The sequence below is a fragment of the Hemitrygon akajei genome, chromosome 9, assembly GCF_048418815.1.
Source record: "Hemitrygon akajei chromosome 9, sHemAka1.3, whole genome shotgun sequence".
In the NCBI taxonomy this organism is placed as follows: domain Eukaryota; kingdom Metazoa; phylum Chordata; class Chondrichthyes; order Myliobatiformes; family Dasyatidae; genus Hemitrygon; species Hemitrygon akajei.
This window is the reverse complement of record NC_133132.1, coordinates 135606217-135620663: the sequence shown is the minus strand read 5'-3', so window position 1 is coordinate 135620663 and position 14447 is coordinate 135606217.

Here is a 14447-nt window from a genome sequence, read left to right as displayed (position 1 = left end):
CCACAGGGATTTACTCTACTTTTCCTTACCCTGCCCCTGCAGCCCTTCGCTCTGTGCGAAGCGGTATCCACAGGGATTTACTCTACTTTTCCTTACCCTGCCCCTGCAGCCCTTCGCTCTGTGCGAAGCGGTATCCACAAGGATTTACTCTACTTTTCCTTACCCTGCCCCTGCAGCCCTTCGCTCTGTGCGAAGCGGTATCCACAGGGATTTACTCTACTTTTCCTTACCCTGCCCCTGCAGCCCTTCGCTCTGTGCGAAGCGGTATCCACAGGGATTTACTCTACTTTTCCTTACCCTGCCCCTGCAGCCCTTCGCTCTGTGCGAAGCGGTATCCACAGGGATTTACTCTACTTTTCCTTACCCTGCCCATGCAGCCCTTCGCTCTGTGCGAAGTGGTATCCACAGGGATTTACCAACACCACGTGGAATTTTTCTTAACTTAACTTCTTATTAACTTATTTGTACTTACCCTCACTGCAGTGTTCTTGATCAATCCTCTGAGCCTCCTCTGTTAACCCCCAATTCTGCCAGATTCTTTGGACCGGAGAGACCCTTCGGCAGTGGTTCCACACTTCTGAGACTCCAAGACCTCCCCAAAGCCAACAGAATTCTTAGTCCAAATTGTCGCAAAAAGCGCTTACCTTTTGTTTGGGTGCACCCTTAATTCTGTTAGCCTTGTGGGGGTCCCTAGAGGACTGGGAAGCGTCCCCAATCTGCCGTTTCCTTTCCACGGGTCTCTTCCCAGTCCTGCCGTGGTCGCCAATTTTGTCGTGGTTACTTGAAATGACTTGGAGACTCAGACAATTCTTCAAGAAAATTAAACCTTTATTTGCAAACAAAGGCTGAGGCAATCAATGAACTTGTCACCGAAAGCCCACCGAGCTCCAGTGTTACAGCATTCTTTATAGTAATTTCTTATCTCAGTTACATTTTGGTTTTATTAGCATACCCAATCAATTTTTAGTTGCAAATCATCTATATATGAATTAATTAATCGCTCTTGCCTAGCCCGCGGTACGTCACCATTGTTTTTCACCCGTTCGCATTGGGGCCTTATTCGTGGCCAAGATTATGTTTTTCAGACAACCTCCCTCACAGGACATTCCTGCTCGCAGCATCCTGTCCACCACCGTTATCTCGTACTAAATAAAGGCTGAGTGTAATACATGGGATACATCGCAGCTAATGGTGTTGCAAAACAAGCAGGTGTACTGTAAGTGCCATAATATGCAGCTAAGAGAGTACAAAGTATCTAGTGAAAACAACACATAACAAAATGTGCCTAGTAAAATAATACATATTAATATTCGGTACCTAGAAGTGTTTACATAGTATAGTAAATAGCTAATATGATTATATCAGGTATATTTCTCAATAGTCACCTCCTCAAAGAACTCTATCAGGCTTGTTAGACATGATCTGCCCTTCACAAAGCCATGCTGACTGTCCCTGATCAAACCATGATTCTCTAAATGCCCATAGATTCTATCTCTAAGAATGTTCTCCAACAGCTTTCCCACCACAGACGTAAGGCTATAATTATCCAGACTATCCCTACTACCTTTTTTGAACAAGGGGACAACATTCGCCTCCCTCTAATCCTCTGGTACCATTCCCGTGGACAACGAGGACATAAAGATCCTAGCCAGAGGCTCAGCAATCTCTTCCCTCGCCTCGTGGAGCAGCCTGGGGAATATTCCGTCGGGCCCTGGGGATTTATCCGTACTAACGTATTTTAACAACTCCAAAACCTCTTCTCTTTTAATATCAACATGCTCTAGAACATCAACCTCACTCATATTGTTCTCACCGTCATCAAGTTCCCTCTCATTGGTGAATACCGAAGAAAAGTATTCATTGAGGACCTTGCTCACTTCCACAGCCTCCAGGCACATCTTCTCACTTTTATCTCTAATCGGTCCTATCTTCACTCTTGTCAACCTTTTGTTCTTCACATGATTGAAGAATGCCTGTGGACTGCAGAGACTGTTGTGAGTGAAAATCCCAGGACATCAGTAGTTCTCAGATGCTCAAAATAACCGTCTGTCACTACCCATCATTCCACAGTCAAAGTCATTGGATCACTTTTCTTATACATTCTGAGGTTGGTCTGAACAACAACTGAACCTCTTGACAACGTAGCATTGAGTTTCTGCGACATTATTAGCTGATTAGGTATTTGCATGAATGAACAGGTGTACTGCTGTACCTAATAAAGTGGCCATTAGTGTATAGACCAGATCTGTCACTTTTATTCAGAATGTTAAAGTCAGGGCTGGATGAATCTCTATGCAGAGGGGGGCAAAGCAGGGAGGCCTGCTTTCACCCATCTTCTGTAACATCATTACGGACATTTTATTATTAGATATGGAAGGTTCAGAATTCTGTCACCGTACTGTCCTGACCTTTGCCAGATATGTGGCTCATGAGTGATTCTCACAAAAGCATGTCTGAAAATCTCAAGGCCTTGGAAATTTTTTGCATAAAGTAATAGCAACAATGTTTCATTATAACACTGCTGAAAAATAGCTTTTAATTAGGTTAAAGTTATTTTTTATCATTTTTGATGAGTGGAAGAAGCATCTTGGTGTGGCCTCTTGTATATCGGTGAAAGCCGACATAGATTGGGAGACCACTTCGCTGAACACCTATGCTCTGTCCGCCAGAACAAGTGGGATCTCCCAGTGGCCACCCATTTTAATTCCACTTCCCACTCCCATTCCGATTCCCACTCTCACTCCACTGTGGGGATAAGGCTACACTTAGGTTGGAGGAACAATACATTATATTTTGTTTGGGTAGCCTCCAACCTGATGGCATGAACATTGATTTCTCAAACTTCCAGTAATACCTCCACCCCACTCCCCTTGTCCCTCTCTCATATTATCACCTCCTTCTGCTGCTCCTCCTCCCCCCTTTCTTCTTTCTTCCATGGCCTTCTGTCTCTTTCACCAATCAACCATCTAGCACTTTGCTTCATCCCTCCCCCTCCAAGTTTCACCTATCACCTGCTGTTTTTCTCTCCCCCTCCCCATCTTTCAAATCCACTCCTCAGCTTTTTTCTCCAGTCCTGCCAAAGGGTTTCGGCCCGAAACGTCGACTGTGCTTTTTTTCCACAGATGCTACCTGGCCTGCTGAGTTCCTCCAGCATTTTGTGTGTGTTGATCTGTGTCTATAACTGACCTACCCTTGCCCATATCTGGATAGGCAATTTATATAACCAGTACAGGGGGTCAAACAATGAGAGCAGGGAGAAGTGAGCCTCAAGCACTTGATACAGAAGGAGTGCAGCTTCCTGTAAATTTTTGGGTGTGCCCAGTTGGGTGTTGTTCTGGGATTAGACACACTAAGTAGGCAGGTGCTATCATAGACTCAGGAAAGGGAGAAATAACATTGATAAGACAGAGACAGCTAACACATATAATCCCTGGAGCAGCTAACATGTCCCAAAGAGAGCAAGCAAGGAGGGGAGACAGAACATTGTGTGGGAGTCATATCAACAAGTATCAGTGGTAGGGGTCAAATGTAGACAAGAAATGTTAGACAGAGTGTAGCTGCCTGCAGAGATAGCAGTAATTAAAGGAAAGACACACCAGAAAAGGGAGAGTAAGGATCAGAAAGAGAATGAGTGTGCAGATCACAGGGCAAGAAGAATATCAAAAGAGAATGAGATGACAGAAGTTGCAAATGTGGAGCAAGAAACCACTGGAGCCAATTTAGGAAGATTATATGGAGATGTGAAGGACCGTTGTAACCGGGTTAACACATTGGCAAACCGAGTAAAACAGGATTAACAATATTGCTGACTGGAGAAAATCAAAGGGAGAGAAGATCATCTGTCCACAGCCGGGTGACCCAGTCATGGTAAGGGAGCTGACTGAAAATGCAGGGCTTGCTCTTAGGTGGTGCTCTGCCACCCTCACAGACTGAACAAGGGATCAAATCCACCTAGTAACGATGTCTTTCATTACTGAAAAACACCAGCCTGCTGCTTCACATCTGACCACTCCCGGTGGAAGCAGACCAGGGCCTGAAAGGAGAACAGGAACACAAATGCAGTAAACACAGAGTGAGCCTGTCAGCAAACTGTGAATAAAGTGTTGAAGCATAACGGTCATGATATTTTGTACTGAAGGCTGGTAGACGATTAGCTGTGGAGGTCAGAATAAAAAGATATTGGGAAAAATAGATGGGAAGGGATCCGAGTTATGGCAGATTCATCAAGTTCCACAACCTCAGTGGCTAGGCAGACCAAGAAAGAGATGAAATAGCACACAGCGTTTGAAGCCGGCCATCTGAGCCTGAGTGGGTGTGGGCCCTTTCAATCATTGGGCCAGTAATCAAAAGGACAGTCTAGGATGGACTGCCATTGGGGCAATGTCCTTGCAGCCATTCAAATAGAGACTACCTCAAATCCTCCGGTGGGTTAATCAAAGCAACTGAGAGACTTGTTACCTGATTATCCTGACAATTTCTTTTGTTATGGCATGGAATGTGAAGCTGGCTGAAACCAAATTGCCTTGCTGTACCCCCACGCACAGAGTAACTACTGACAGCTGCTGCTGAGTTTTAGCTATCGGAGATTAAAGGGCCAAAGATAAGGATGTGATTAAATTGCAATGGGCTAGCAGGGAAAGAAGCAACAAGCCCACGAATGACAAAGCTGCGGTTTGAGGACTGTTGAAATTGAGAGGACAACTGTGTCCGAGAGATGATGTGATCAAACTTCTGAATCATTTTATTGCCGTCTCTGCAGAGTCTTGTACTGTAGATAGCCAGTTAATGGTGATAGTGTAGATATAGATGTACATAATGTTAGTAATTGGAGATGGGATTCGAAGTGAAGGGTATTTTTTGCCGCTTTACTAAGATCCTCCTTAAAGTTTGGCCTTCCTGGGGGAAATTTCTATCCAGAGGCCAAGAAGAGGGTATGCTGGAGAGTATTCTATAGTTTAATGAATATCAGATATCAATTCAAACAAGAATCAGTCTTCAGATCATATTGCAGATTGCAAATTTGAAGCATAAATGTAAGTTAAAAGCACACCTTCATATTGACTGTGGAGCACAGGCTGGTCTACGGTCAAAGAGATATGATTTGAAAATGGTAACCATGAGGTGTTTGCATATGCATCAGCCAAATGATAAGACAATTGATGTGTTAATTGGCTTGCATCAAACCAGGCAACATGGGTAAGTTACTGACACCAGTGAGACTTGAGATGGTAGACCAGACAGATGCTGTCACTTAACATATCAAACATGGTAACATGTAGAGGCAATCAATAGTTTTTTTGTACTCAGGATATTTGTGTACTTGAGGCAGCCCTGGCAACATTAAACTAAGGTCTCTGGGATTTCTGTCCCCACAATTTTTTAGACTATTTGTGTGTATTACTTTGTGACAAAGGTGTTTGAACATTCAAAGGTGTTTACCACTGTAGCTATGCAATTCAAATGAAGCGTGGTCAATCCAAAATATTGAAGTAAATGATATCACTGTAACTATTGAGACTGTACTGCACCTTTCGCCTTGAGGGTATAAAATCGTGATGTACTTTTGGACTTGTGAGATTCTACCGAAAGAATCTCCATGAGAATAGTTGCTTGCCTTGATGAATAAAGACTTTTATATCACCAGCTCCAGTGACCTTCATCACAGTCACGAAAAGGTGTGGAGGCTCCAACAGACTCTGGCCATATTTGGGCCGTGGACCTCCAGGCCCAATGAAGTTTTGGACCCATTGTGCTCTAAGGTTGCCACAACGTGTTTCAAGTCTGTAAAGAACAGGTGTTTAGAAAGTTCAAAGTACATTTATTATCAAAGTATATATACAACCTTAAGATTCATCTTCCAGCAGGCAGCCACAAAACAAAGAAACGGAATAGAAACCATTAAAAAAAAAACCACATAACAAAGACTATGAAACACCCAGGTACTGAAAAACAGAACAAATCATGGAAACAATAAAAAAGTAAACAAATAACACACAGAACATGAACTGCAAAGCCCCTGAAAGTGAATCCACAGCCACAGAGCCAGTTTAGCACTGAGGCGAGTGTCAGTGGTCCGAAGCCTCAGATGCAGAGTCATTTCAGTGCTGAGGCAAGTAAACCTAGCACGGTAGTGAGCTGAAGACTATCTATTCCTTCACCCTCGACCTTGTCGCCTTGATCTTTTTAATCTGGATCGATGCTAAAATCAGCCAAACATTGGTTCGTTTTTCACTCTTGGGCCCAGGCCCTACTGCTTCGATCTGGCCCAAATTCTTCCCTAGCAATGGCTAAACATCAGTTCACTTTTTTGTGTCAGACTCAGGTACCACTGCTTTGATCCAGCCACAATCCACTCCAGCAATAACTGCTGTGGCCATACCTGCATTCTCAAGGGTCCAATTCGTATCTATGATTAAAAAAAAAGTACAGATGACATTTTGGACCATGACCCATAAGCAGGATTCGCCCATTTTAGCTTCTGTTTGTATATAGAGACATACAGGTATACAGGTCTTCATCCCTGCTGTTTCCATGAGTCAGGCCTTCGGCCTAGCTACCCCCAATGATCATGTGTCGTGGTAGACCAGGTCTTGAGTATCAGTATCTGGCATTCCAGCTGGTCAGGTCTTCACCGGTAGATCCTTGAGTTCCTTCTTCTGGGAATTGGCTCTCAATAGTGGGGCTTTGCTGGGGTCAGCAACAGCTTTCATATGCCGTCCTAGACATCGCTGATCAGTACAATTGAGATCCGTGAGTCAGGTCAATAGATCAGCTCCTGGAAGATGGAAGATCACAAGGCCTGCAAGGGCATTTTAAAAAAACGTTATTAGTTATTCTTAGACACAGAGAATTTAGGTTTGAAAGAGTAGAATGATTATAATATAAATAATGAGTGAAGCTATGGAGAGCAGCTTGTGACAAGTCAGCACACTCTAGTGCCATTTTGGTCTGGAGTTATTTATCATTGTTATAGATAATAGACAATAGACAGTAGGTGCAGGAGTAGGCCATTCGGCCCTTCTAGCCAGCACCGCCATTCACTGTGATCATGACTGATCATACACAATCAGTACCCCGTTCCTGCCCTCTCCCCATAATCCCTTGACCCCGCTATCTATAAGAGCTCTATCTAACTCTCTCTTGAATGCATCCAGAGACTTGGCCTCCACTGCCTTCTGGGGCAGAGCATTCCACATATCCACCACTCTCTGGGTGAAAAAGTTTTTCCGCATCTCTGTTCTAAATGGCCTACCCCTTATTCTTAAACTGTGGCCTCTAGTTCTGGACTCACCCATCAGCGGGAACATGCTTCCTGCCTCCAGTGTGTCCAATCCCTTAATAATCTTATATGTTTCAATCAGATCCCCTCTCATCCTTCTAAATTCCAGTGTATACAGGCCCAGTTGCTCCAATCTTTCCACATATGACAGTCCCTCCATTCCGGGAATTAACCTTGTGAACCTACGCTGCACTCCCTCAATAGCAAGAATGTCCTTCCTCAAATTTGGAGACCAAAACTGCACACAATACTCCAGGTGGGGTCTCACCAGGGCCCTGTACAGCTGCAGAAGGACCTCTTTACTCCTATACTCAATTCCTCTTGTTATAAAAGCCAGTATGCCATTAGCTTTCTTCACTGCCTGCTGTACCTGCATGTTTGCTTTCATTGACTGATGTACAAGAACACCTAGATCTCATTGTACTTCCCCTTTTCCTAACTTGACTCCATTTAGATAGTAATCTGCCTTCCTGTTCTTGCCACCAAAGTGGATAACCTCACATTTATCCACATTAAACTGCATCTGCCATACATTTGCCCACTCACCCAACCTGTCCAAGTCACCCTGCATTCTCATAACATCCTCCTGACATTTCACACTGCCACCCAGCTTTGTGTCATCAGCAAATTTGCTAATGTTACTTTTAATCCCTTCATCTAAATCATTAATGTATATTGTAAACAGCTGCGGTCCCAGCACCGAACCTTGCGGTACCCCACTGGTCACAGCCTGCCATTCCGAAAGGGACCCGTTAATCGCTACTCTTTGTTTCCTGTCAGCCAGCCAATTTTCAATCCATGTCAGTACTCTGCCCCCAATACCATGTGCCCTAATTTTGCCCAGTAATCTCCTATGTGGGACTTTATCAAAAGCTTTCTGGAAGTCCAGGTACACTACATCCACTGACTCTCCCTTGTCCATTTTCATAGTTACATCCTCAAAAAACTCCAGAAGATTAGTCAAGCATGATTTTCCCTTCATAAATCCATGCTGACTCGGACTGATCCTTCTACTGCTATCCAAATGTGTCGTAATTTCCTCTTTTATAATTGACTCCAGTATCTTTCCCACCACTGACGTCAGGCTAACCGGTCTATAATTCCCTGTTTTCTCTCTCCCTTCTTTCTTGAAAAGTGGGACAACCTTAGCCACCCTCCAATCAGCAGGAACTGTTCCTGAATCTATAGAACATTGGAAAATGATTACCAATGCATCCACGATTTCTAGAGCCACCTCTTTAAGTATCCTGGGATGCAGACCATCAGGTCCCGGGGACTTATCAGCCTTCAGACTCAACAGTCTATCCAACACCGTTTCTTGCCTAATATAAATTTCCTTCAGTTCATCCTTTACCCTAGTTCCTTTGGCCACTATTACATCTGGGAGATTGGTTGTGTCTTCGCTAGTGAAGACAGATCCAAAGTACCTGTTCAACGCATCTGCCATTTCCTTGTTCCCCATGATAAATTCACCTGTTTCTGTCTTCAATGGCCCAATTTTGGTCTTAACTATTTTTTTGCTATTCACATACCTAAAGAAGCTTTTACTATCCTCCTTTATATTCTTGGCTAGTTTACCTTCGTACCTCATTTTTTCTTGGCGTATTGCCTTTTTTGTTATCTTCTGTTGCTCTTTAAAAGAGTTCCCAGTCCTCCGGTTTCCCGCTCATCTTTGCTATGTTATACTTCTCTTTTATTTTTATACTGCCCTTTACTTCCCTTGTCAGCCATGGCCACCCCTTACTCCCCTTAGGATCTTTCTTCCTCTTTGGAATGAACCGATCCTGCACCTTCTGCATTATTCCCAGAAATACCTGCCATTTTTGTTCCACTGTCTTCCCTGCTAGGGTATTGTTCTATTGAACTTTGGCCAGCTCTGCCCTCATAGCTCCATAGTTCCCTTTGTTCAACTGTAATACTGACACATCCGATTTTCCTTTCTCCTTCTCAAATTGTTGGTTAAAACATATCATATTATGGTCACTACCTCCTAATGGTTCCTTTACCTCGAGGTCCCTGATCAAATCCGGTTCATTGCACAACACTAAATCTAGAATTGCCTTCTCCCTGGTAGGCTCCAGTACAAGCTGTTCTAAGAATCCATCTCGGAGGCACTCCACAAACTCCCTTTCTTGGGGTCCAGTACCATTCTGATTCTCCCAGTCTACCTGCATGTTGAAATCCCCCATGACAACTGTATCATTACCTTTGCGACATGCCAATTTTAACTCTTCATTCAACTTACACCCTACATCCAGACTACTGTTTGGAGGCCTGTAGATAACTTCCATTAGGATCTTTCTACCCTTAGAATTTCTCAGTTCTATCCATACTGACTCTACATCCCCAGATTCTATGTCTCCCCTCACAAGGGACTGAATATTATTCCTCACCAACAGAGCCACCCCACCCCCTCTGCCAGTCAGTCTGTCCTTTCGATAAGATGTATATCCTTGAATATTCATTTCCCAGGCCCTGTCCGCTTGAAGCCATGTCTCAGTTATTCCCACAATATCGTATTTGTCAATTACCAACTGAGCCTCAAGCTCATCTACTTTATTCCTTATACTTTGTGCATTCATATATAATACTTTTAATTCGGTACTCCCCTCTCCTTTCATATCAATTCCTATTTCACTTGGCCATACTGTATGATCTCTTCTTGAGCTTTCTACTCCATTGATTCTGTTGTCCTTTTTAACTTTTCTTATTTTCACTTTCCCTTTAACTCCATCCTTATATTTCCAATTCATCCCCTCCCCCCGACTACTTAGCTTAAACACATCTGTGTTGCAGTGGCAAACCTGTTTGCCAGAATGCTGGTCCCCCACCTATTAAGGTGCAACCCGACCCTTTTGTACAATTCATCCCTACCCCAAACAGATCCCAGTGATCCAAGAATGTAAATCCTCGCTTCCTGCACCAGTTCCTCAGCCACACATTCAGATCCATTATCTCCTTGTTCCTGCCCTCTCCAGCATGAGGAACTGGAAGCAAACCAGAGATAGCCACCCTGGAAGTCCTGCTTTTCAGCCTTCTTCCAAGTTCTCTGAAGTCCCGCTGCAGAATGTCCTTCCTCTTCTTCCCGATGTCATTTGTGCTGACATGCACTACCACTTCCGGCTGTTCACCTTCACCCTTGAGGATTCCCTGCAATCGGTCCGTGATGTCCTGGATCCTAGCACCAGGGAGGCAACACACCATCCTTAAATCTCGCCTGTTGCCGCAGAAACCCCTTTCCGTACCTCTTACTATGGAGTCCCCTACTACCACGGCTCTTCCTGATGTCTGACTCCTCGGCTCTGCTTCTGTACCAATTTTCGGCTCGCAGACCTGTCTGCCTCTCAGACTGGCAGTATCTTCTGTCCTGACAGCTTCCAAGAAGGTGAACCTGTTTACGAGAGGTACATCCCCTGGGGTCTCCTGTACTTCAAGCATCCTTTCCTTCCTCATCGTCACCCCCCTTTCTCTCTTCCGGTATCCTCGGTGTAACAACCTCACTGTAGGTCCTGTCCAGAAAACCCTCGTTTTCGCGGATAAACCTGAGGTCATCCAGTTCTTTCTTCAGTGCTGCAACATGCTCCTTCAGAAGCTGAATCTGGACACACTTTCCACAGCTGTAGCAGCCGGGGACACCATCAGTGTCCCTGACCTCCCACATCATGCACGTAGCACACTGAATCAGCTTAGCGGTCATGTCTTCACCCTCTGCAATTGTGCCTGGCGTAGTCTCCTCACCAAAGACTCTCGAGTTATTGTGTTTTTATTGTCGTTTTGCATCTTTATCATAATTTAGATTATTCATTGTTTACTCTTGCAGTTTTATTCTTAGAATGTTATTTTAAATAATTTCATTGTTTGACACATGAAATCATGTGAACAAGAACAAAGTAATGAATGTCCAAAACCTCAGCTGTAGAATTAGAATCAGAGTCAAGTTTATTATTACCAGCAATTTGTTAACTTAGCAGCAGCAGTTCAGTGAAATACATAATCTAGCAGAGAGAGAAATCAAATAATAATAATAAATAAAATAAAACATAATAATAAATAAACAAGTAAATCAATCACATATATTGAATATATTTTTAAAAATGTGCAAGAACAGAAATACTGTATATTAAAAAAAGTGAGGTGGTGTCCAAAGTGTCAATGTCCATTTAGGAATTGGATGACAGAGGGGAAGAAGCTGTTCCTGAATCGCTGAGTGTGTGCCTTCAGGCTTCTGTACCTCCTTCCTGATGGTAACAGTGAGAAAACGGCACGCCCTGGGTGCTGGGGGTCCTTAATAATGAATGCTGCCTTTCTGAGACACCACTCCCTAAAGATGTCCTGGATACTTTGTAGGCTAGTACCCAAGATGGAGCTGACTAGATTTACTACCTTCTGCAGCTTCTTTCAGTCCTGTGCAGTAGCCCTTCCATACCAGACAGTGATGCAGCCTGTCAGAATGCTCTCCATGGTACAACTATAGAAGTTTTTGAGTGTATTTTTTGATATGCCATATCTCTTCAAACTCCTAATAAAGTATAGCCACTATTCTGCCTTCTTTCTAACTGCATCGCTATATTGGGACCAGGTTAGATCCTCAGAGATCTTGACACCGAAAAACTTGAAGTTGCTCACTCTCTCCACTTCTGATCCCTCTAGGAGGATTGGCATGTGTTCCTTCATCTTACCCTTCCTGAAGTACTTTTCATGGTTGACAATCCATTCAGTGTCAGATCTTTCATTTTAAAATTTGTTTTATTAATTTATTCCCATGTCTGGTTTTAACATCCTGCTTGATGAGCTCTATCTCAAGCAGGTAAGTGTCAGAAGTACTTTGCGCTTTTCACTAACCAAATACTTCTTCACCTCATAAATAAATGAACGAGGTTCCCACTGTTCTTATTTATTATCTATGAAACCACCGCCAAAGGAAAGGACTTGGCAGAATTAGCAGGCAAGGAACATCCCATTGAGCTAGATTCACAGCTGGCACTTTGACCTGAAAGATGTGAGGCCCTCTAGGTTTTTAATCTTTTATACAAATGTTATTAATAAATGTCGCATAACTGCATTTCTATATTCGGCACATCAAATAATATTAATAACAAATGACATAATGAGAAGTGGAAACCCCGATACTGTGGGTGGCATTCCATTCAGTGTCTGCGTTTTTTAAAGTTTTGATTTATTATGGAATTCTTAGCACTTTCCTATAATTGCTTCAAATTCCTCAATTCCTTTAATATCTAAAATCTTAACATTCAATGGCTTGAATATAAATCAGTGACAGAAACTCCACAGCCCTCAAGAGTAGAGACTTCCAAAGATTCACCACTTCTTCTCAACTCAGTTCTGAATGGCCCAGTCTTTACTTTCTGCCATGACCATTGTTCCAGACATTCCAGCTAGGGGAAATATCACCTCTAAATACATCCTATCAAGCCTTGTAAGGATGTTACATTTCAATAAAATTGCTTCTAATTCTAATAAACCCAATTGGCTCAATCTCCTTCTACAGGATAGTCTTCCATGTATTTCTTTTCCTGTTTGTAATGTTCCTCCTTTGGTAGAGAGACTCATTTGTAGACACATTGCAGGTGTGATCTTACGAAGTTGCCAATAATCTGAGAAAATTGTTCTTACTTTTATAGTTATGATCTTTTTCAATAAAAAACTGAAGTAACATTTACCTTCCAAACTGCTTATTCATAAAATGTTCAAATCATAGAATGATTCCTGTACAGAAGGAGGTTATTTTGCCCAGTGTTTGCCAGAACAGCTCATTAGTTCCACATCTGGTCCCTCTTCCGTAACTTTGCAAACTTTTCCTGAACATTTTCATACCTGCATAATAACTTCCAATTACTTATTTACAAGGACACCAGGTTCCAATGAATACTAACTCTTTCCTACATTTAAAATCTGGAATATGGAGCAAATGTGAACAATGTCCAGAAGTGAAGGGGTTTTTATCTCATTCAGAATGAATGAGTGAAGAATAGTCAATCTAGTTCTCCACACATGCAATGAAGACTGTGTCCCTTGGACTGAGAGTGGTGATATGGGATTTGCCAAGGAGATGTCAAGATGAAAAGAAAAGAAGTTATTACTTTAGTTGGGAGTAGGGTATGAAATGCATGGTAAAATTTTTCATAGGCTGCCAAAAGTTGTTTCAAAGGAACATGGAAGAAAACTGGAAACTGTTAGTAGTTGATAATATGAGTCACTGCTCTAGAGATTTTTGGCTAGAATATTATGAATACATGACAAATTTTTTTGTGATTTCATATTGTCTCACTGTGTAAAAGGACATCATTAAACCTATCAAGTCCATGCTGGCTCTTAGAAACATCCTCCTTGACAGCCAAAGAAATAATATTTCGACAATAAACGATAAACTTTCCCATAAATTCCATGCACTGTCACGTATGCCTATCTGACATAAACTGGGAACTAGATTTTGACTCCACATTTTCACGTATTATGTTCCTAGACAGCATTAATGCATTTAAATTAAATGAGCAGAGGGGTTAAAAGAAACACAAGTAGATCTTAAATCTGTTAAAACACCTCTTTAACAATAAATCAGGTAGTGACCTAATCAATTCTGAAAACATTTATCTTTGTCAGATCTTTCTTCATCAGCAAACATTGTGAAATGTGAAACTGAAACTGATGTATAACCATGAATACAAATACAATTAATCCTCTAAAGGTTACTTCTAGCACTCCACAAAGAGGAAAGCCCAAATCCAAGTGTAGCATTAATTGCAACACTAAAGTGCCGAGAATTGTCAAATATGCTAAATTTTAAATGCTCATTGAGCAGAAGTTCCTCTGGTCCATTAACCTGTTGACCTTTTATAAATATGCACCTGGATATTTTCTACTTCGTAATTTGAAAAGAATAAGAAATACTTGTTCAGAAAATTATCTGGAGGGGACAAAGCAAATCTTCTAAGACCCATTATAATATAGCATAAATTTTAAACATTTCTTTATATATTACTGGACCATATTTATATGTTACTCAACCATATTGAGCACAGCAGTCTTCAGGATTCAGCAATTTGTGAATTGGCCCACTGTACCACAATTCATATGATAATAATAGCACAATTGCCAAATTAATCATAGCAGTCTTCCAGATTCAACAATTTCATGTCTTATCTAATAT